This window comes from Caloenas nicobarica, chromosome 5, assembly GCF_036013445.1.
Source record: "Caloenas nicobarica isolate bCalNic1 chromosome 5, bCalNic1.hap1, whole genome shotgun sequence".
NCBI classification, from domain to species: domain Eukaryota; kingdom Metazoa; phylum Chordata; class Aves; order Columbiformes; family Columbidae; genus Caloenas; species Caloenas nicobarica.
In genome coordinates, this window is record NC_088249.1 from 49,064,626 (window position 1) to 49,085,148 (window position 20,523).

A 20,523-nucleotide genomic window follows, 5' to 3' on the forward strand; every position below is an offset into this window, starting at 1 on the left:
AGGAATTTGATGGTGACATCTGCCCTTTGTTCCCTTCTTCTTTGTCACCATTCCCCCATGTCCTTTTTGAGGCCCTCCCTCTCCTTTGGCCTTTGTACCAGAGAGGGAAAGCATGGTGCTGCCTGCCTTGCCCCTGCCGCTTGTGGGCATGGCTGGCATGGACCCAGCAAGGGGTTGTCTTGTGTCCCAGGATCTGGGGAAGTTCAGGTATGTCTCTTCATTTAAGGCGTCTTCATTTTAAAAATAAATTTACGGACATAACTCTATAGCAAACCTACAAAAGGGTACTTAAATTAAGCTCATTAATGCAAGCTGAAAGCTTTGCCTTTTCCCCCTCTAGCAGTTTCCCGTTCTGTCCTCTCTGCTCTCGTGTTGCCTCTGCGCAATTAAAGACAATAAAATTTTCAGGGTAGTGATAGATCTTTTGCTAACTTGACCATGCCATGCCTACCAGCAAAATCATTGGATAAATTCAGCCGTGGCAATCAAAACGGTGAGTCATAAGCATGTGCTCACGTTCATTTGTTGCACTGGAAGCCTTGTTCTAAGTCCTACTTGATCTGTTGCTGGAAGCCATTTGTTCCTTGAGCTTGTGTGCAACTTGAAGTAAGGCTTTGTAGGGGAGAAAATGCAAAACTTGGGTTATTCCTGAAGAGCTGGTGGGCTGATAAAGCACTGGGGAGCAAAAGCATCTTGGGGAGACAGAGTGGGGAACCCAACACTGTGGTTTAGCTGATACCTTGGGAGCACAAAAAAGGGGAGGTCAATAGATGCTGGTAGCACACAGCTGGAGTGCTGGGGTCCTCAGCAAATACAGGCAAATGCTCACCCAACTTGTATGTGTGCATGCACACATATGAATGTTCCATACTGTAGGAGCTTATTGTAGATTCCCACAAGAAAGCCATTAGGGAGGAATTTTTAGCTGTTCTGATGTGGTCATCTTATTCTTCTAAAAGAAAAGCTGGTTGCCTGCCAGTCTGCAGAGGGCGATGCAGCATCAGTTTGACCAGACTTGTGGCCTTTAGTTTTCCACCATCCTGAGGCTGCCCGTGGTCACCAAGATATTGCAGGGGTGAGGGCTGAGATGAGACCAAAGCTAGAGGGGAAAATGCGAGGACAGAACCACAGACACCAATGTATTTCACAATAAAGTGTCTTCATGTCAGTTGTGTAGCAGCTGATTAAATAGGAGACTGCGATGGATTTCACTTTCCTGTTAAATCCTGCTGCATAGGAAGACTATATAATTGTTTGTTGAAGCTTTGAAGACCATTGTAGCAACAGCTGGTTATTTCATAAGTTTGTCTGGGCCTCAGAAGCCTGAGTGTAAAACGGCTTTAAAAGGCAAGAATGAAATCTTTCAAGCTACCCAGCACCCCCACCCCAACATACCATTGCCGTTTTCTGGAAAGGACTGGTAGGTGTCCACCAGTGGTGGAGACATCTCTCTCTAGTCTCTGTGAGACTATCCATGAGAATTCACAGGTATTTGTGCCAAATAATCACTCTGAAAAGCCAGTGCATGCTCTCTTCAATCCAGTTCTTCTTTTGCCTATGGGGAATTAATTGGGAATTGTCGTATTTAAACATTTGTGCTGCCTATAAAGAAGGGCAGTGGGGTTAGAAAGGCTTTTAAAGACCTGCAGGAGTTAAATAGTAAAATAGTCAGGACCTCAACCCAGAGTACAGCATGGTTATAGATGTGCAGAAAGGCAACAGCTAAGTAGTGCTGCTCTGCAAAAATCTCTGCACATGACATTTATCAAGACAAAATGAGTTTCCCCAAGTTTATTCTTTTTAAAAGGAGACACAGTAATATTAAGGCTTCTTTCTGAAGATATGGTTTAATGGAAGGATGTTGCAGAATTTTGTCAGCCTGGAAGGCAACCACCAATGTTTTCCACTGTGCGCCAGGTCTTGTTTGGGGATCTGATGGGCGTGCTGGGAAATTCTCTGGGATTCAAGGGTGTGGGCTCCCAGCCCTCTTTCCTCAGCAATCATTCCGGGGTTCACACGTATGCTATGCAGAAGGGTGAGCCTACCCCGGGCCCAGTGCAAAGGTCTGGGGATGAGATGTTTTGCAGTTTTTTACAGCGGAGGCTGTGAGCAGCTTGAAAACTGAATTCCACTCTTTGCCATTGAAATTTGTCAGAAAGGTAATTTCTTTGTGCATGTAACTGGAGAAAATGTGCATAATTGTTTTCCACCTTTGGCTTCCAGTTCAGCTTATGACTGGGATGAAAATGCCAACTGAACATATTTTTATGGGCTTGGGTTTTTTTCATTATATACCTTCCGTTTTTAAAATCCAGCTGCTTCTTCTTTAAAGGATTTGATTATTCTTTGTGGCTTGCTGAAGTAGAATAATAGCAGAATGTGAAGAATTCGAATATTTGCCTGAAGTTTGCACCTGGATAATTTAACTGGGAAAAAATCTTGCCAGGTTTTTTTAGTAAATGGTATGTCCATCAGTGCTTTCTTGAGGTATTCTGATTCCTTTATCAAATTTACTAAAGGCAAATTTTGGCTTTATTGGAGGCTCCCAGGAGAGGGGATCTCTGGGGCTGTGTGGCTCCTGATGGGATGAGTAGGTGAAGGCTGGAGCCGCCGTTCCTATGGGAAGCGCCGAAGGGATGTGTGCTGCTCCCTGTTGCTGGCCTTCACCGTTATAAAGCAAGAAAGCAAAAGGCCCTATCGCAGTGCCACGCGTACAGCAGACAGTGCTGTGCTTGCGTGAACCACACGTTAAGCGAATGTATGTTCAGGAATTTTAAACAAGCAAATACGAATTTCTGGAATTTTTAAGAAAACACAAACAAACAAACAACAACGCTCTGGTGTAAAGCCGAGCACTGCGGCCTGGCAGTAAAGGAAAGGAGTAAAAAACATGGAGAATGCGGGCATCGATCCCGCTACCTCTCGCATGCTAAGCGAGCGCTCTACCATTTGAGCTAATTCCCCTCCCGTCAGAAGCGCCCTGCCGGCACGGTTATATTCTCTTCTCACGAGACGCCGTGCAGTGTCGGCAGTTACGTCCTGCTCGGGACTCCCAGTGCGCCTGCGTGGGAGCGCGCCGGCCTGGGCTTGGCGGCGGCGCGCGGCGGGCCGGGCTGGGCGCTGGGCGCGCACCGAAGGATGCGCGGCGGGGCGGGGGGCTGGCGGCGCTCCGCGGTAAGGACTGGCGGGGACACGGAGCGGGCGGTGCATCGGGGCTGGAGGACGGGGCGGGACGGGAAACGAGCAGGTTTTAGGTGTACGGGCGTACGCGTCGGGGTCTTCCCGGGGACACGGCGAGGTGCGGAGCCCGAGGGAAGCGTGCGTGGGGAAGCACCGGACGGAGGAGGGCGTTTGCAAAGGGCATGTGTCTGGGGGCATCGCGAGTGGGTTGTAGAGGGCTCTAGGCGTGGGGACATCAGGGGGTGTACTGTGCAGACAGCTGTATGCCCGGGGCACCAGGGCGGGTTGCAGAAGGCTGTGTGCCTAGGGGTATGGGGGGGGTTTGCAAAGGTCTGTCTGGCCAGGAGCATCTAGGAATTTGCACAGAGCTGTGTGTCTGGGGCGCCCCCGAATAGGAAAGCATGAGATGAGGGGGGTGTCCAGAAGGCTGCAGGAATGAGGGGCTTGGGAAGACAGCAAAGGGCTTGGTGTGCACGGGAAAGCATTTGCATTTTGCGGGGTGAAGGACTGCGTGTGTGCTTGCTGGGGGGGCACTGCAAAGGGTTGTCTGCCAAGGTGGGGGCTGCGTGGAGGGTCAGAGCATGGGGCTGTGCACCCAGCAGAGACTCTGCCAGGAGGCTGGGGTGGTCCTTTGAGTCGTGGTGGGGCTGCATTGAGGAAAACCAAACCCAACTAAAATACTGCTTCCCCCACGCACACACTGGATGAAGTACTACAGGAGCTGCCCGAGATCACCTTGGTTGCTGTTAGGGGAGGCTTTGCCTTCCCGGAAGCACCATGGGGTGGTGATCCTTCACCCTGCCCTCCCCAGCCCTGCTGCTCTGTGGGGATGCATGGAGTGGCACAGGTATGGTCTGGGTGCCCAGTGGGCAGCCAGAGGATCCCCTAGAATACCCACTGCCTGGGACACAGCTGGCAATGCTGGTGGGACAGTCGGGTTTGGTCCCTGCGGGTGGCAAGGTCAGTTGGTGATGCGGCAGCTCAAGTGCTGGAATTAGCAAACCTGCTGCTTGCAGCTGGTTCCCTCTCCCTTGCCTTGCAAATACCTCCTTTAAAAACAACACTGAAAAAAGTTAAATCTAGCACCATGGTGAATCACAAAGTCTTTTCCCTCAAGAAATGGTTCTGTTTGCCTGTTTTTGGCAGGAAAAGGGGGTGTGCTTAATTGGGGTGCATGTAGCAAAGTGGGTGAGAGCGTCAGGATCTTTCTCTACCAGTGCCATGCTGAGGAAGAGGCGGCTATTCATGGGCTTCATGCTTCAATTTAAAGCTGTGGTCAGCAGTGGCGATATCCAGGGTTTAGTTAAAAACCTGTCATTCATGCCTTGTGCACTGAACAGTGGTGAAGGCCAAGGCAAAATGCTTTCTAAAGCAAGAGGATTACAAAATTGCTTCTGTTGTATAACCTTGGTGGTGGCTGCTTAACACCTTGCTGTTTGGAGAGCAGCAGAGTCCTGGGCTGAGCTGGCAGGGCTGCAGGCAGTAATGCCTGTCCCTAAGTTATTGCAATTCACTGAGCAGTGGGGAAATCGGAGAGAGTGACAGGACCTGCTGAGGCTTCTGTTCCATCGAGTTCTTGGGTGCTTTACACTGTTTGCTTTCCTGCAGTACTTTTGTACTTCTACCTTGGCTATGTTCAAGCCATTGTTCTGTTGGATTCAAAATCACTCTGTGTGCAGTTTTACACCCTTCTTAATGGATTTACCTTAGTTCTTCCTCTGATGTACAAGTTACCTTTTTTCCTGGATGCATTTGCTGAGCTAGCCTCCTCCAGACTGTGAATTTCTGATGAAATACTCCTATATATCAATAGCTTTATAATTGAAAAATAGATTTATAAAAATATGTATTTATTTTCTTGGCAGGTTTCAGTCTGTGAATGGGATCTACCTCTTGCAGAGTTTGCTTAATAGCTTCTCTGAAACTACTTGGAATTCTAAATTTACTCCTCTTCTGTCCATTTTAACATACTAGTATGTTTCATCTTACTTTAAAGGGCCTGTTAAGCATGATCTCAGCTCTTCAGAAACTGTCCTGCCTGTTATTTATTGTTTTCAGGGTTGTGAGCTTCCTTCGTTTGCTTGTTTAGGGTTTTTGTTTGTTTGTTTTTCAGCAGAGGGAAGATTGACCAACAAACATGTTCTGAAAGACAGGTTTATCTTTAAAAAAAACGCAACAACAGTCAAACAAGCAGGCAGCCACACCTATCCAGCTGTATGATTTCTTATCTCAGAGCTTGACTCATAATCCTGACGGCTCCTTACGTTGATAATTATTTTTAGAAGAAAGTAGTTTTCTCAGCAAAGCTATTCCCCTGGGTGCCAGGCTGAAGAGTGTTGCACGTATGTAATTTATTTTTCTGATGTCCTCCTGTCTCTTTTGCATTACCCTGTGCCGTAGGACCCTGTAGTCTGTCTTACTCACAGGGTTCTTTTTTTTTTTTTCCCCTGATATACAGAAAGTAGGGAGGTGCTTAAGAGTATCTCCTGCTGGTGAATCTCACCTTCGATGCAAGTGATAGTGTTTTACCAGCTCGGTTTTGCAAAAGTTGACTCTGTGGAGCTGGAAGAAACGTTTCAGGTTGCATTTTGCATAGATGCTCTCAGATGTGAGGTTTCATCATCTGGGTGTTACATGTGTTTTTCCTGTCATGGGGCTGTCTGCCACTCTGAATCGTTATGCTGCTGAGAGCAACTGACAGAGCAAACGCAGGGGCAGGGGGAAGGGACTGCCTTCAGCCTTGCTTTGTCAGCTCCAGCCATGATCTCCCTCATTTGCTCCTTGTGTGGTTTAATAACAGGGTTGTGCAAGAGCTTTTCTCCCAGCAAAAACTCTAATTTTACTTTTTATTTATTTATTTATTTATTTTGGGGTTTTTTTAAGAATTAAAATCACACTGAAGGGTGTGTGTTAAGATCCACTTTGAAACACAAAGCTTATTAGTCCTTCACAGTTATGCTGGTGTAATTCCTGTGCTTTCGTCTCCTGCATTTTAATTACAGGAGAGAGCAGTTCAGCTCCCACAGCTCACGCTGTTGTAAGGGCACATCTATACCCTGCAAAGAAGCTTTCTCCTAGCTATCTTTTACTTGCTTTGGCAGTGCTGTGTGCCTGGGTCTCCATACATGGGGCAAACATCATGCAAGTGCTGGTGAACCTCAGTTTTCTCCTTGCACTCCCTCCCTGCCAAGAACAGAGAAGTCCCTTTGCAGGAAACGGAAACAATCCCGCACAAACAAGCCTACGGCTGCTCTGTGCAAAGAACAGCCTCTACAGATGCTGAAGTTGTAGTGCTATCGGTGGAGCTTTGTGGTAGAGTTGCTTGCTGCATCCCCTTTAGCTTTTGTCAGCCAGTGGCATTCCCAGTTGTCCATTTAATAGGGTAGTGCAGAGGTAGTTTAAGGGACCGGTTCATGCCATACTGCAAATCACTCAGCATGGCAGTGCAATAGCTGCTGTGTGATGGAAGATAGTTTTCTAACATGTGCAAGATAATCTCCTGTGCTGAGTTTAGCGATCTTGGCTGGTTTGCTATGATATCATAGCATGTCCATTTTATGTAGCAGTGGGTATTTCTGAAGCAACTGTTCAGACCTGAGTGTTTGCTCCATGATTTTTGAGGTGGCTAGGTGCTTTCTGTAGCTATGGGTTTGCTTTGACATCCTCAGCATCAGGTACTTGCAGAGAAACCAGTGCAAATTAGCCTCCCTAAGCTTCTGCTTGAGCACCAGCCATGCTTCCTGGCTCGGCATCCCTCTGGGTCGCTCCTGCGCGTGCCGTCCCTCTCTGTGCTGCAGGAAAGCTAAATTGGGATTGGAAGAGAGCTGGCAAGAGGCCTGGGTGTTCCTGGAAAGATATTGATTTGCCCTGCACCCTTCAGGTTTGTTTCTTTTGTTTCTCTGCTCTCATCACAGGGTCAGGCTCATTAGGTCAGCAGCTTGTTGGGAGAATGGAGAAAGTGTGGGCTTTGCAGGTTGAGGCTGGAGCAGTGCCATCCCAGCCTGCCTCTCTCAAGTGTTAAGTCTGAAGCAGCCTGCCTGGTAATTCCATTAATGGGAGCCTAGTACTGGAGATAAATGTAATTCCAGGGTAAAGCTGATACTTATGCTCAAATGGAGAGGATTTGCTGGTTCTCCCAGGTGCGCTGCTGTGAGTGATGTACCCCTGTATTACCCACAGAGGATGTTTAAAGTCTAGATGTCAGCGTAAAGACTGGGCAGCAGTAAAAAAAACTGCTGCTAAATTGGCATGTGAAGAAATCCTTAGCTCCAGAGCCTAGCTGTCTCTTTGCAATGGGTTTTACCAGGAATAAATGTTTCCTGCTTAATTCCTGGCATGTAGGATGACACAGAACTGAGCAGCCAGCTGATTCAGGAGACAGCTTGCATGGGTTATAGCCAGAATGAGCTCTCTGTGTGTAATGAATGCAGAGCAAAAATGCTACCCTCTGTATATCACACCAGAACGCTTGCAAGCACATCAGAGCTAGCCACCACAGTTGCAACTAGCACAAGCTCCTCCACATTTTTGAGCATTGTGGTCCACGCTTGAATTCAGAGATTACTGTCCTGGCCAGCTGTTTTCCTAGTTTGATTTCTCTTTTTTGCAGACCACATCTTCCTGTTCGTAGTTGTATGATACCCTCATGGTACCATCAGCGAGTCTTGCCTTGAAATTGAATGGTTAATTGGGGTATTTTTAGCTCTCCTTGTGGTTTGGATCCTGGAAATCAAATACGGGAGCCAGCTCCATTCAGCTTCATGCAGAGGAGCTTTCTGTGCTGCAGGTGGCTGCCAAGCAGTTGCGTCTGGCAGGATGGGAGCCTACTGTTTCTCTTTTTCCATCCCCGTGAGGTCAGTGAGTCAAAACTGGTCATGAGAGCATCGTTGTCTGAACGGGGGGTGGGGTGGGGGGCAGGCGGGCGGGACTTATCAGGGAGGATGTAATATGTTCGTTTCCTTTGTGTGGTAATAAAGTGGGTCAGAAGTGTTGTGTGTGCTATTGCTGCTTATTACAATGCTAACCAGATAAAGTTACTGAAATTGTTTCAAAGCATCACTATTTTCTTTGCTCCCTGAATTGCTGCATGAGTTTCACAGAGAAACCTGTATCTCATCTGCAAAGCATTGACTTGCTTGATGGCTCTTCTGGCCAAGGTGCACAGTCTTCTTGCTGCCTTGATACAACAGTTTGTTGGCCTGGCATGGAATTTGTTCTTTACCAAAGTATTTTCAAGCCACATCTGCATCCTCATCTGACTTGATGCATAACTGACCAGGCAGCTGTACCAGCACAGCTATGGAGGATCAGCCTGAGCTGCTGTGGACTGACACCCATCACACTGCTCCCTAGAAGAAAGGATTGGTAGGACCATCGCTTGGCCTCCTGGAGGCTCCAAGGCTGTTTGCTCTAGATGTCTAGAGGCTGAGCAAATAGAGCCTGATAACATTGTCCTTCTGACTGTCTTGAGCTTATGGTGTAAACCCCACAGCAAACTCTGCAGGTTGTGAACTGAGGATGCTGAGCTGTGCTAGAGATACCTGAACAGCATGACATTTGGTGAGCGATGTTGCCTCAGTGCTGGGCTCTAACAAGACACCTGTTGAAAAGCCACAAGCAACTGGACTTGGTCCTCTCTGAGCTTTCGAGGCTGGAGACCTTCTGAGGCTCTGTCTGCTCAAGGCTGGGTGTTTGAGGGGTAACCTGATGGCTGTGCTTTGGTACCTCTGTGTGATGAAGAGATGTGGCTGGAGTCTGCTCAGGATCTCCCATACTTTGAGGGAAAGATGCCATGAGATACAGCAGGTGGAATTTGAAGTTGAATTGGGAATGAGAAGGGGAAATATATAACATGCAGTTGAGAAGACCAATAAGCTTCAGAAGACCTTAACGATTGAAGGAGTTGATTGAAGGAGTTGAACTTGTTTCCAGCTGACAGATTTAAAAATGTAATTGGCTGCCTCTTAAATTGGGATGCTGTAATCTGATTCCTGTGGAAAAAAAATGCACAGTGCATTCATTGAGACAGAGGGCAGACTTCGGTTGGCAAATGTGTGTGTTGCTTTTATGTCCAGTCTGTAAATGCCCTGGTTTATTCTGGCCTTTTGCAGACTAGTGAGAGCGCAGGGAGCTTGCTTTCTTGCAGCGTTGCTCTCACGGTGCTTTTAATGTCTGAGGGTCTGGATGGAAATGATCGTTGTTGTGCTCTCTTAGGTGCCAGCACTTGGTCCAGTGGTGGGCAGAGGCTTGATGGCAGCCAGAGCTTTTCCCTCCAGTGCAGACTGGAGGGAACAGAAAGGAGACAGGGGGGCTCTGCCCCTCTATGGCAGTGGTGGGCTGTTGTCAGCCCCATGTGTGTCTAAGGAAACAGTTTTCCAAGTCGCCTGTTGGGATTTTACAGGGCTCTCTTCCCTTACCACTTTCCTGCCTTTCTTGGGCATGGATGCTGCCTGGATCTCCACTGACCTCTTCCTGTGGCACATGTAGGCAGTTCAGCCCTTGGGGAATTAAGCAGTTACCTCCTGCAGGGTGCTGGATGTACCATGGGGACAGCTGGATGGACAGAGAAGTCCATCCCCAGAGAGACTGGGCAGGAGGGGTGATTGTCCCTGCAGCCCATGGCTGGGAAACACATCCCCGGTCTTCAGTTTGTGGCTCAAACAGCGCTGATAGCCCGTGTTCTCCAACTGCTGCAAGTGGCAGGCTTTGAAATGAAAAGACTGAGCTGGCATCCTGCTTGAGCTGATAGAGCATGAATTTAGCTCTTTTATTTCAAGAAATTATGTTAAGATGAGAAAGATGAGAAAAGATGTTAAGATGAGAAAAAGAGGCTGTGCACCAGGGGCTGCTCATGCTGCAAACGACTGCTTGCAAAGCTGTGTTGCAGAGTGACTCCTGGTGCTGCAAAACTGGTGGAAAAAGAAGAGCTGTAGCACAGGCCATGAGACCGCTGTGGAGGTACAGCTGAAGGGCTGGCTTGATTGCTTTGGCAGCTGTCTTTTGAGCCAGGCATGGGCATTATTTCCATCTGTTATCAGTGTTGCTCGCATCTTGGTGAGTGCAACGAGCTGTTTTTTCCTGCAAACTGAGGAGCCGAGCTCTGCCCCAAGTCCACACTGCCAGGAGGTGGCATGCAGGTAACTGAAAGGACCCTAGCATAAATGTCACACGTGATGGCTCTTGTACCCTGCCTAGCACCACCTCTGTGGTTTCAGCTAGTTGCAGCTGACTTCAAAAACTCTGTTCTGTAAAAATTGGCCTGAATTAATCTGTTGTGATTTCTTTGTTTGTCTTCCTTTAAAATTAAGGTGAAATGAATTTCTGCAGAGGTGGAAGCTTTAGTCTTGTAATAAAGTCCATGATTTTCTTAAGGATGCTTTGGGATATTTCTGGGGTGTACATGTGCTCTGCACGGTAACCGTTATCAGGAAAACTGAAAATGGGGCAGTTGGATATGCATAGCTGGTTAATTGATTTTAATGCCATGGAAACTCAATTCGAATAGCTTTGTGCTTTTTCTGGTGGGGAAAAAAACGCTGCAGTAAGTGGAGACGCAGCTCTGGGTATTTCTGTGAAGGGTGTTTGAAGGAGGCTTGAATGTGAGGGTTTTAACTGTACTTGCCTGTTCATGTCAAGAGTTGGCCGAGTTGGTGGTTTCTGGTTTCGGTGTGAACACAGCAGCAATCACAGGCAAAGCTTGCGTGGGGGCCCTGGGGCAGCTTCATCAAGATCCTGTGTGACTAATGCTGTGTAAACTTAGAAAAACAAGAGAGGATTAGCTCTGCCTCCATCACCTTTGTAAGGAGCTCGGTCAGACTGCTGCCAGGATGTTTGGATGGTACCTCTGGGGTGCCAGTACATCAGCTCCCTCCACTCAGCACAGCTTTGTGGCATGTACTTTTTTAGGTGGGGATCGTGCTCTTTCTGGTTTTGGAGGTGAGGTGGATCTCTATTTGCTGCATTAGATGAGGTAGATCTCTGTTTGCTGCATTAGATGAAATAAAACATTATTATGTCTGTGCAGCCCTAGTTCAGTCCGCCAGTGAACAACACCTTGCAACGTCAAGGATAGAAAGAGCTTGCCGAGGTGGTGCCATTGAGAAGTGCATATTTTCTTGGACAAGTTGGAGTTGCAGGAAGGCAGCTGAGGAGCTTTGCTGACATGAGTGCGTTATCCATGCTCTGCATTGCCCAAAGCATGGTGTGTCTCTGGGGAGGAGCAGCCTGGGGCAAGTGATGCTGTTGGGCAATGTGAGAAGGGAATTTGGGAATGGGGCAAGGGGAGCAGGGGAGAGAGGAGGTGGCGGTGCTGGTTCCCTGGCACTCAGCTGTGCTTCCAGTGTATCTGGGGGCTGTGGGACAAAATGCTTTGTCTGAGAGCTGTGGTTGCTTTGGGAAGGCAGGCCAGGCTACCTTCATATGGAATTTATTAAATCTAGCAGCACTTAAAGAGGCTATGAGCATCTCTGTTTGCCTTGCTCAGCAGTACCAGTGGTCAAGGAGTTTGAACTTTGCCAGTGATGTTTCTGCAGTGTTGTCTAATAGTAGCAATCACATTGAGTAAATTGTTAGAGGAAAAAGGAACTGGAGGAGGAAAGGAGGAAAGGTTGTCTGCACAGCAACCATGCTGCTGTCCCCCACATGCTGAGCCCTGGTGCAGGAGTGGGTCGATGCCAATGCAGTCCTACAAAGCTAGTGCATCCCCTTTAGATGTATGAACTTCCTTGCTGGGGGAGGAAAGTTGTCTTTCTGTACTTTTATAAATAAGCTGCCGCTGAAGATTATTGGTGAGGTTGGATTTGTTGTGTTATTTCTGTCTTTGTAGAGCCTTGATGTTCCACTGCAGAATGGTGTTCAGTTACTGACTTTAAAAGAAAAACACAAGACCCTCCTGGCAGTACATAGCAGGAGTAAATAACTCTTGTGTTTTGGCCAGAGTGGTAATATAAAGCAAGAGGGAGATCAATTATAAGTGGTGATAGAAAATTTGTGCATGAGGCTGGAGTCCAAGGCCTGTACTGTGGTCTTGTGGTCTTGAGCATTGTTTCATCCTTAGAATCATCTTCAGCCCTTCCATAATGAGAAAGGGGAAAGTTGAGTGCCGAATGGGTTAGTTTTTCTCAGTTCTTTAAATACCGACTGGCAATGGCTGATGTCTGTGAGTCATCGCAGAGACTAGGGAAAACAAGCAAGTCTCTTTTTCTCAGTCCAAGGTAAACCAATGCGCTGCATGAGTAAGTTTTCTCGCAGTTCTTAGTGAGGTCCAGTTGACAGGAAATACGTGAGATGTTGTCGGGCTGATCCTGTGCCTTCCCCTTGCTGGTTCGGTGCTTTGACTGGAGAAGTTGTCCCACTCGGTTTCCGTACTTTCTCCCACTTCCAAATTCTCTCTCTGTTACAATGTGCTTGAGGATGTTGTTCATGTTTGTTATTGTCCCTGAACTGCTGCATGAACAGAATGGGAAAAGTAAAACCATATTAGATACTCTGCGCTTTGCTTCAGTTGTGTAATATCATTAGGAAAATGTCTCCTTACAGCTGGTTAGAACTGTTTCCAGTAAAATAACTTTTTTTCTGATACTTCCTCTTCGGCATGCAGTGAACACTTTGCATGCCTGCAGCGAGGTGTTTCTGCAGCCTGTGAGGGTGACTTCTGTCACAGCTTTTACTCAGGGCTGGTAGATGTCTTTTCTGTGACTAATGTACAAAAGCTTTATAAAGCAGTCAGTGAGAAATATAAAACCGTTTATATTATGAAACCATAATGATGGTAGATAATAACAATAATGAAAAAAATTGAAGCAGCCCATCAGATGGGATTCATCTGATCTGCAAACTAGAAGAAATTGCACAAGTTCTGTGGAGCAGGAGATCTTCAGCAGCATCTCAGGGAGAGGAGTAGGGGAGTTGTGCAAGTGACCACTTCTGTCCCCTTTGTCAGCCTCTCTTCTGCCCTCCTATGTAGGCGTTAACTTCAGTGCATTGACTGTTGAGAAGACTTTGCTGGATAGAATCAAAGAATCATTTTGGTTGGAAGAGACCCTTGGGATCATCAAGTCCAACCATGATGAACAGCCATGGTTTGAGACTCAGTGTCCTGCCTTTTACCTTGGCTTCCTTCTGTGATTTTTGTAGAAGTCCCCTGACAGCCTTGTGCCAGGTACCTCCGCTGTGGTGCCAGGGCTAGGCAGGAGTGTGTTCAGGGCAGGGATCTAACACCTTCCCATCTCTTGCAATGTTGTCTCTGCATCCTGCCCTTTCACCAGACAGTTCTTATTAATGTCACTAATTACTATTCTAACAGTTACAGAATTTGCCAATTCCTGTACGCCAATGGGCATCGTGTTCTGGCTCCTTGTCAGTGCCTTAAGAGAAGCCAATGCTCTGAATTCATATGTTTGCCATACTCCCGGCGAGGGCGAGAGGGTCTGTATGTGTCCGAGAGTTAAACATGTGCAAGGTTTGCCTTATGGGTGTGGATTAGCAGATATTGTGGGAGAGACTGCTCTGCAGTGAATAGTTTTTTCCATCCAGATGTGAAGTGAAAACACACAGGCAAAAAGTAAGGTTTGAGTTTAACCTTGCTGACAACCATCTGAGAAAGGCATTGGAAAACACAGTGTCACTGCAGAGCAGCTCCTGGGAGGCCACACTCCTTGCTAATGTAGGCACAGCCTTTTCATTCCTGTAGCACCAGCTGGGGAATCCCGGACAAGCTCGTGGCTGCGGCTGCGCACGCTGCTGCTACGTCGTCCTGCTTTGCTGGCCTTCGGTAGCTCCCCCGTAGCGTGCATCTGCACACTGTCCCCAGTGGGGGTGGGAGGAAGCTGTTTTCATGTTGGTATCCAACCATGAACAAATCTGCTGTTGTTTTCTTAATGTATGGCAAGAACAGCTTATTCCTCCCTGAATAATTACTGCTCTGCTCTGCCACTGATTGCTATCAGAAGCAGTGGTATAGTGCCTCTGCTGTGCTTCCTGGTGCATCCTTTTGCCCAAGTTATTTGATGTATTTATTGCTAAAAAAAATCTTATCTGTGATGTCTGCAATTGTTTGGCACTGCAAATGGATTACTTGAGCCAATTGTCACCAAGATGTGAAGCATACTTTCAGTGATGCCCCTCACTGTGCTACCAGCAGGTCTGCTTGGACCTCAATTTCAATTCCTGCATTAATTTGAGGAGGAGAAAAAATAGTTGCAGGCTACTTTTTTATTAGCTGGTATTGTGTTCCTAGCTGACCAGAGGTGTGTGCAGCCACTGGAATTGGAGTGGTATATTTTGCCATTTGTCGTCACTCAGGAGGGGTCTGAGAAGTGGGCAGGTGGATACTACCATGGGAGCATCAACGGACAAGGCCTGGCATGCCCAGCTCAAGCCTCTAGCTTGTTGTAAGAGCTTACAGGGCAAAAGAAGCTCCTTCTGCAAATGTCCATCCCTGATGGATCTCATCTCAAAATGGCCTTGTATTTGGCCTGCCTGAAGGGCCCAATTGATTGTAGAAGGACAAACCGTAACTCACTGCATGAAGCTTTCTTGATCCCTAAAAAAGTGAAATTGATTCATTATGGAAAGCAGTCTGTCTTGAAAAACTGGTTCATCCGGGACTGTTTGAGTGGTGAGGCAAACGCGCTGCACTGGTGGAGTAGGAGTCAGGGCAGAGCTGTTTCCACCTAATTCCCCTGTATTTTCAGGGATTTATCGCACCATGCAAGAAGATGTGCTCTCCACTTCAGAGCTTAAAGCAGAGCTGGTTAGTAGAGCACTGCCTGTGCTTCCTGTGCTAGCCTTCTCATTGTACTTTCATTTTCTTAAATTAATTTTCTAGCGTAAAAGGCCTCTTCTTAAAGGGGAAACTGTAATGAGAAGGGGAACAGCAAAGGCAGGAATATCTCCGTTTGCTAGCAAGCTGTAGCAAGTATGTCTGAGTCGGAGGGAGACAGCACTGAGTCAGCGCCCCAGACTCCTGATGACTCAGGTGGCAAAAGTCCAAGTCATTCTCATACATGCCTGAGTTGCACTCAATTTCCCGTAATATGGTTTTGCCTCCTTTCATGGCTGTGTAGGGAGTAGTATGTCATCCTCTTCCTCGAGCAACTCGGCTCATAGACGGTGGAGGCATTTCTCTTCCTGCCAAAACAGGTGGAAAATTGATTTACCCCAGCACCTCAACCCTATCTCTCTCCTTTCCCCCCCTGTTTTTTTTAAGATGGGATGAGTTTGAGTAGTTGCAGCTTTCTGCTTATTCAGCTTGATGAGATTCTCATGCAAATCTGGAGGTTGTTCTCCTGGCAGGTCTGCTTGCATGCATTATCCACTACTTTATCGTACTGGGAAGGGATCTATTTTCTGAGACACGGTTTATTTTTTGTTAAGGCTTTCCCTGTCTAACTGGCAAAAATTCAGCATTTGCAGCGCAATTTGCGGAAGAAGCAATTTCACCAAATACTCGGGCTGGGGAGAGAGGAAATGTCCTATATTAGCTATCAAAAAAGCTAAATGCTGACTTGAAAAAATAGCTTGAGGCACTGTTGTGAGAGCATAAGGATGAGTAATGCAAGTGTTGCATTTGCTGCCGTAGATAATTCAATCTGGGTTGCTTGTTTTTCCTCGTGATGGCTGCCACAGAGGTTGACCAACAGATCAGAGGTGCTGTTCAGGGTCTGGTGGTCGATGTCGCCAACCTTTTGGCCCGACCCTGATCAGTGAGTTGGCAAACTCACCTTAACTACAGCATCCATGGGAAGAGTACATCCACACAGTGCAATGCATTGTCCTGTTATACCTGCACTTGGGGCTACTGGAGGCTCACCAAGGGTCAAGCTTTGTGATGATACAGGCACCATTATCCCCATGTTTGAGTACTGTTGTCAGATACCCTGAAACAAATATGGTGGCATGTGAGATGTCCTGAGGCAGTGCTGCAGCTGTCTCCTCCTCTCCTCCCCAGCTGCTGCTCCAGGGACAAACTGTATATATATATATACCTCATTGCTTTCACCAACTGCTCCTAACCATTCTGGGTCTTGGACTGGCTTCTCACATGAACAGCTACCCCTCAGAGACGCAGGGATCTTATCTTCTTGTTCTTGCATCTCCGCTGATACTTCCACACTCCTCTTACAGAGGCGTCTTTGTTACCATTAGCTGGTAACACTGCGAACACCAGATATGTGAGGATGACACCAGGGAGTGGATGAGAGTGTATCAAAGCATTTGATACTTACTTGTCTGACAAATGAGGCTTGGCTCCACGTGTGGGCACATAAATGATTTGTTTGTTGCTGCAGGTTAACTCCTGCAGTTTGTTTTATCCTTCTTTCCCCCCAGCCCCACACCCAGCAGTCAACTGCGCAGCAGCTTTGTCACGGTTCCGTTAAGAAAACAAGGAGAAAATGTTGAGTTTCAATTTTCTTCTGAAAGTTTGGAAACCAAAAGAAAGAGGCCAAGTAGCAGTAGGATTTTAGATGCATTCAGTGAGAGTGGGCATACGTTGCCTGCAGGCAGCAGGGCTGTACCTTTGTGAAAGAATTGGGGATGAAACTTTTAAGTGCTCTTTCATTCACTGGAGTTAGAGGCACTGTGAGAATCAAGGTAAGAGCACCTATGAACTGTCTAGACCAGTAATATTCCCAGGGGGAATTAATCTAATTTAAAGAATGGAAGAATTTATGCAGTGAGGGAAGTCTCTGCCATTTCCTGCTGAGCTTCCCAAGAAGACTGGGAAAAATTAAGTGCTGAAATGGCCTTTTCTCTCCAGGGTTTTATGTTATTATCTTCCTGTTGAAAAACCACCTGTATCAGCTGGCAAATTAGGATTGTTTTAGCTACTCAGTTTTTCCTGGTTCCCTGGGGACTTGCTTGTTGCAAACCTATTTGCAAATCCACTGTCCATGTGGGATGCCGTGTATCTTGTGTGTGCTCCAGGGTTATCGCAGTGGTCAGCCCTGTGCTTGCTATACCCTCAATGACCTGTGGATATAGAGGTTTCGTAAGTTTGAAGCTTTTCTTTAGGGAAAGTTTGTGGGTGGTTGCTGTTTTGTTTTGGGGGTTGGTTTGTTTGGTTTTTTTCCCTTATATTGCTAATTATTACAGGGGAACTCCTACCTTAGTGCTTTTTCCCCAAAAGGTATTTCTCTTCCTCTCTGTCTCTTGCCCTCAGAGGCTGGAAGAGCCCTGTTATGTTAGGAAAGCCAGTCTATACTTTAAATGGCCTTAAGCATGTGAATATTCAGCTCAATTTCCTTTTACAGCAGCTTGTTACGAAATGTGCAGGAATCTTGGGGCATCCCTGGCTCAGCTTTTCTTCTGACCCTTCTGTGAAAGATAATTTTGCTCCAGTGAGTGCTTGGAGGATGAGGTGTCTGCCTTGAGCTTTGAGTACTCTGGTAGGAAAATATTTCTCCTATCAGTGAATTTTTGCTGATATTGTTGAAGTATGCTTAAAGTTTCTGGGCATATATTGTAATCTGCTGGTGAAGATGCCATATGAATAGTCATCCTGGGTTGGATGAAAGGTGCATCTAAAGTCTTTATATCCAAAGCAATACCCTCTCTCTAGCAATGGTAGGGGAGCCGCTCTGGAAAGAGCTGGATGGAGGCTGAGCAACCTCATTCAAGACTCCATCTCCTCTTAGCCTGACTTTGTGGCTTGCAAATGTGCTGGGTTTTGAGCAGGCTGAGAGCTTCACTTGGCTGGCAGCCTCCAGCCCCGAGTAGTCTGGCAGGCAAGGAGCAGCCACATCTGTGGCTGAATGCTGAAACCGAGGTCTGCATGTGTGGCTGCAGCAGTGGGAATGCTGTCCCTGGATTACCTGCAGTGAATGGCGGCGCTGACTGTTGCAAGGTTCAGATCACTGTTTTCAAAATCTTGTTTATTGCAGATGAGCAGTTGTAGCATGCACATCTGTTCCTTGGGCATTTCACAGTTCATGCTTAACGCTAAGCATCGACAGTGCCAATTTAAGTGTCTTTCAATTTGTTTTCACATGCAGAAATCTTGTATAATCCTAATGAAGGGGTCAGCATTTGGTGCTTGTCTAAATTGCTACTTATGCCTTGAGGCTTTTCTGTTCTGCTTTGCTCTGTAATTACTTGCTACATATTGCATGCTTCCCAGCAGCCTTGGCTGTAGTTTTTGAAAGAGAAGATCAGAACCAGCAGACAGAGGGACATCTGGGAGGGCTGCTGGTAGTGGGCAGAGGGAATGGTTTTAGCCCTTATACTTGCATGGAGCAGACTATGCAGGCAGGTCCCACGGCGACTCGTGGTGTAGTTTCCCTTTCCTTGGTGGACTCATTGGAAAACCCTTTTCATTCTGAGTTTGGTTTGGAAAGAGAAACCTCTTCACAGATGGCTGCTCTTCAGTTGTCATTTGTGCTGAGGTTTTTTATACTCCTTTTTGCATTACCCTCAGGTGAAACCCAGATTTGTTGCCAAAAAAGATATCCCAGACTTAGAAAGAAAATGAACAGTAAGGATATTCTGTTTTGTTTTGGTTTGGGTTTGTTTGTTTGTTTTGTTTTTGTTTGTTTTGTCTTAGTTTTGTTTTTTGTTTTCCTCTAAGCTAGAAATGCAAGGGGCTATCTAATATTTTATCAGTTCACAAGGGATTATGGTGCGTGTGTTGTTTGGGTTTTTTTTCCGAGTTTCCATGTAGCTCATTTGTTTGTTTTCCTCAGATAAAAGATACAGCATTCATTAAGACTTGTTTTGCTCTTTACTTGAGACTTTCTGAATGGTGCCACTTTTTCTAGACAAATGCAGTGCTCTGCTTTGGAGTCCTGCTGGTCTCATCTGATAAGGTTTGGTTTATTTGTTTGTTTTTTTTCACCCCAAGTAGCTCTCAGAAGAGTTGCTGGATTGTTAAATAATAAAAAGTATTTTTAGGTCTTTGGGATATTGTAACTGAAGGCAAGGGAAGGAGAGCAATAGCAATGCTGGAAGACTTGCGTTCGTTGTGCTGGTGATTTATGAAACTGAAGTTGTGGCCTTTTGCTTGAATCCCTTGTTGGGATCCAGGATGCTATGGGTGGTGCAGTGCACGTGAACTCCAGTTTTCTGGCTATATAGGATCTTTGGTCTTGCATTGCTCCTGGCTTTTGAGCCAGTAGAGAAGAAGAAGAATTAAGTCATGACTGGCTAGCGTGGAGCTGTGGATGGACTTTACTCTCTAAGTGCCCTTGAGAGGATGCTGGAGGGTCCCACACTGGGCTGCCAGGGTGCAAGAAGACAAGGCTGAGGAAGAAGGTGGAAATGGGAACCTGCAGACAAAGGTTTCTGGTGGGTTTCTAGAATTGTAGCTTGCTGTCCACTTCTTTATGTTCTCTAACCCTGCAAAATTACTGTGGCAGGGCCTGTGTTAGGCTGGAAAGATGCCAGTGCAAGGAGGTGGCTTGTACTTCCAGGTGTATTAACTCACTCCTGAAATACCTATTTTTTAAAAAAAGTTTTTTCTAGTGTAGTTGTTTTTGAGGCCTCGCTGGCCATGCTTTGAGTGGAAATAGGACTCCCTGAAGGCTGCTTTAGGAGGACAGGAACTGGTATATGCATGGTGTGCAATGATGCTGATATTGCTGCTGTTAGCCCCCGTGTTTCCATACCTCCATGTTGCACTGTGAGTACCACACCAAGGAGAAGCACAGTCTCCCAGTGATTTAGCAGGTTGCATTTAAATATGTTGTGATTTATCTCTGCAAGAGCAGTGATGGCTTGAAAGATGCCCCTGCTGTGTCTCCTGCAGCAAGGATTTTTAAAAGGAGCGGTCTGTGAAAGAAGGAGATGAAGCAGCAGACACAAGTTTTCTTTAAGTAGTGGGAGGGCAAGTGAGATGTTTTCTGCTGTTCCTGTCTGCAGCCTCATATATATTCTACGTGCATGTTGTCCCATCTTGGGAGGGCCCTCACCCTTTATGTTAGGAGGTGTAGCTTGTTTCTGAGACATGGAAGGATGAAAAAGGGCTCAAACGGCTGACAAGGTGCCTCCTTCCCTCCACAATCAATCCTTCATTCCTTTTTTCCTGCCCCCTAGCGCTGCATTGCTCCTGGCTTTTGAGCCAGTAGAGAAGAAGAAGAATTAAGTCATGACTGGCTAGCGTGGAGCTGTGGATGGACTTTACTCTCTAAGTGCTCTTGAGAGGATGCTGGAGGGTCCCACACTGGGCTGCCAGGGTGCAAGAAGACAAGGCTGAGGAAGAAGGTGGAAATGGGAACCTGCAGACAAAGGTTTCTGGTGGGTTTCTAGAATTGTAGCTTGCTGTCCACTTCTTTATGTTCTCTAACCCTGCAAAATTACTGTGGCAGGGCCTGTGTTAGGCTGGAAAGATGCCAGTGCAAGGAGGTGGCT

The 20,523-nt window shown here is 46.8% G+C and overlaps 1 protein-coding gene and 1 non-coding gene across 3 annotated transcripts in view; one reads left to right on the top strand and one right to left on the bottom strand.

Annotated features, from left to right (window-relative positions):
- Positions 1-2,891: 2,891 nt before the first annotated feature.
- Positions 2,892-2,964, bottom strand: TRNAA-AGC (transfer RNA alanine (anticodon AGC)). Its single transcript has one exon. It is a non-coding gene; the product is annotated as a tRNA-Ala (tRNA).
- Positions 2,965-3,111: 147 nt separating this feature from the next.
- LOC135988831 (USP6 N-terminal-like protein) overlaps positions 3,112-20,523 on the top strand; it is a 95,053-nt gene continuing 77,641 nt past the window's right edge. For both annotated transcript variants that reach the window (XM_065635092.1, XM_065635091.1), the window contains exon 1: positions 3,112-3,174. The gene's annotated coding sequence lies outside the window, so the exon portion shown is untranslated. The remainder of the gene's footprint in view (positions 3,175-20,523) is intronic.